This window comes from Triticum dicoccoides, chromosome 1B (genome assembly GCF_002162155.2).
Source record: "Triticum dicoccoides isolate Atlit2015 ecotype Zavitan chromosome 1B, WEW_v2.0, whole genome shotgun sequence".
In the NCBI taxonomy this organism is placed as follows: Eukaryota; Viridiplantae; Streptophyta; class Magnoliopsida; order Poales; family Poaceae; genus Triticum; species Triticum dicoccoides.
The window spans coordinates 94,613,804-94,616,902 of NC_041381.1; the positions used below are offsets into that span (position 1 = coordinate 94,613,804).

Consider the following 3,099-nt stretch of genomic DNA (forward strand, 5'->3'; position numbering starts at 1 on the left):
CAACATCGTGGTCCTTTCAAAACCAACACATGCTCAAGAGGTAGCAACCTGCTGACATTTGATCCATGCAATATTCATGTAACTCGCGGCAACTAGAGCTGCACTCATCAAAGTATTCGCCAACAAGAAATGGCTGGCCATGGACGTAATTGCGTGCTTCAAGTATGTCAGCTTTATTTGTAGCAAGCTGCAAATCTATTTCTTCATCATCCATGCTGTCAGAAATAATATTACTCCTCGATTCGAACAACCTGCTGTTAATTTGGTTCTGGGAGATGAGTGCTTTAAGTAAGAGGCAACCGTTCTCTTTCCTCTTGCTCTCTCGCCGCGCTTCCTCGCGGATACAACCTTTTTGGCCTCTTCCTTCTTGGTACTTGAAGCATTTCTGGCAGAATGTCTGGTTGGCTGCAAGGTAGACTGCCGAGCAGACGGTGAAGCTTCGACGGACTGCTTAGCAGATGGTTTATCTATGCTGGACCGCTGAGCTGGCGGTGCTGCTGTGACAGACTGCTAGGTTGTAGGAGCAGAGGCATCAGACTGCTGACCATGCATTGAAGCTATGGCGGGTTTATGCGCAGGTGGTGCCAACTTGTCGGTGTGCCGAGGAGGCCATGCCAACGCGTTGGTTTGTTGAGCAGGAAGTGCTGACACATTAGTATGCTGATGTAACGACCCGAACCTGATAAGATTCGATGTCTCTGTGCTCACAGTGCTAGTCCCTGGATCAACTCGCTAGCACACACAGTACATATGAATATCAAATAACAAGTGCATCATTTAACATAACGTATGATCCAGAAGTTATAAAGTATTACAAAGTGAATAGCACATGGCTAACTTATTCAATAATAACAACGGAAAGGTAGCATAATCAACGATGAGTCCATCAATGCCCACTGAAGAACATGTTGAGTGAAGACTCGCAACCCTACTGTATCTCACTGATCATCTGAAAATCCTGCAACATGATAAGTTGCAGCCACAAGGGTCAATACATTGAATATATTGGCAAATCACACAATATGATATAGCAAACCTACGTCCACAAAGCAATGTATGACAAACAAAACACACTAGTTTGGAGAAGAATGTCTTCACCTACCTCCACTACCTGAACTCACAACCGTCTCTAATTTACTCGCCCAAGATAACCCAAAGATTCTAAATAAACATGACAAGAACTTCAGAAGTATGTCTCAAGTGCGCTCTGTCAGTGGCGCATTCTCTAGGAACAATAGAGCGCTCTGCCAAGGACGCATTCACCTGATTTAAGTTCCGAAAACTAAACCTCGTCTCAAGTGCGCTCTGTCAATGGCGCATTCTCTAGGGACAATAGAGCGCTCTGCCAGTGACGCATTCACCTGGTTAATAATCCCGAGCCTACGGCTATAAACACTCACCACTTTCATGGATCACTCGACATATGCCCACGTCTATCATAGCAAGTTGATCACACCAGAATATGACAACACAGAACATACATATCAAACCAAGCACATGTCATAGCATAAAAATCACACATGCATAGTAGAATATAGGATGAGCAAAATCAAAAGTGCAAACTTGCCTTGAACGGTGTTGAAGTACTCTAACGATTAATTCTGATCCGCTTCGCACTCCGGACAATCTATACGATTAAAGAAGGCACCGATAAATAAACCATATTCACATAACACCACAATAAAGTCAACAACCGTATATCTTATCTACATGCTAGTAAGATCACAATGCAAAAAGAATCAACTAATTTGGATCAACGGTTTGAAATATATGGCCTCCGGAAGTTTAAATTCCAATTTTAAACAAATTCAAATTTAAACAGTTCAAAAATGTGAAATGTTGGTTCTACGGTATTCTCCTGGTTACTACAAGTACACAGGAAAAAGAATCAATGAATTGGGAGTTATGGATCTCAAGATATACCTAAATGAACATTTGATATGGAATCTGCCAAAATAAATTGTGTCAAAATAGATTTCTGTAAGAACTGCTGCGGCAGCTGTGGATGTGCCACGTGGCGTGGTTCTACTTGTTGTTACCTGTCCGCTGGGAGGCTTAAACGGCGAACGACCACAACATAGAGAAAAACGGTTCGGCAGAAAAAAAACATATGGCATCCACTATAAGCAGTTGGATGGAGATCGGACGGCTAAGGGCGGCTCACCGGAGTTAACAGGTTGAGGCGTCACCGGAGTTGGAGAAGAACGACACCGGCGGCTCGGGCGGCGATGGTGGCGCCTGTTCAGGTGGTCTCCAGACTCCAGCGTGTAGCGTACGGGACGCGGAGCTCTGCTGCGGTCTCGAAGAAATCCTCAGCGGCGTCGGTGGCGAACGGGGTTGACGGCAGAGGATGGCTGGAGCTCGGGCGGTGGCCGTGATCTTTGGATCGAGGTCCTTGCGCTCGGTTCGGTACTCCCCTGTGCGATACAGAGGGTCAGGGCGATAGATGAGATCATGGCGAAATTAGCAGGAGCAAGAGGAGGTGCTGGGACCCACTGTAGGCGACGAAAACGACGACGGCGGAGGTCAGCAGCGGTGAAACTCCGGCGAGATTCGATCTTCTGGTACGGGCGAGATAGGCACGGGAGCAGGAGATTTTTGCAAAAATCGGAAGAGTCAGACTTGGGAATATTTATATGGAGGTGGGAGTGCGAGAGGTGCAAGATCCGAGCCGAATCCACCGAGGATTTTGATCGGGATTGGTCTCCTGGAAGAACACGAACCAGGGAGAGAGATGACAAGGGGGGCCTAGCGGTAAGCGGCACAGGGAAGGAAAGAGAAAAAAATACGAAAGGCTGCGGGGTGGGCTCTATTGCGCTGAGATGGGCCGGCTTGCTGTCGCAAAGCTTCTGCTGCCTCAGCGCACTGGGCGAGGAATAGAAATGGGCTGCGGCTGTCCAAGCCCATACGAACAATAATATCTGGCTACAAACTTTACTGCACAACATAACTATTGGCTAAAACTAAAATAGAATATTACTTCCTAAAAATACCAAAACATACAGTAAAATACTAATACTAATATAAAATACCATGAACATTTTTAACAACACAAATGCGCTTTAAACAAATATATATACTATGCAATACAAGCATATA

General features: G+C 45.6%; 1 long non-coding RNA gene across 1 annotated transcript; it reads right to left on the reverse strand.

Moving 5' to 3' along the window:
* Positions 1–1,566: 1,566 nt before the first annotated feature.
* Positions 1,567–2,711, reverse strand: LOC119301791. Its single transcript, XR_005147185.1, has 3 exons — positions 2,497–2,711; positions 2,165–2,417; positions 1,567–1,627 (listed from the first exon to the last, which is right to left on the reverse strand). It is a non-coding gene; the product is annotated as an uncharacterized LOC119301791 (long non-coding RNA).
* Between the last annotated feature and the right edge of the window lie 388 nt (positions 2,712–3,099).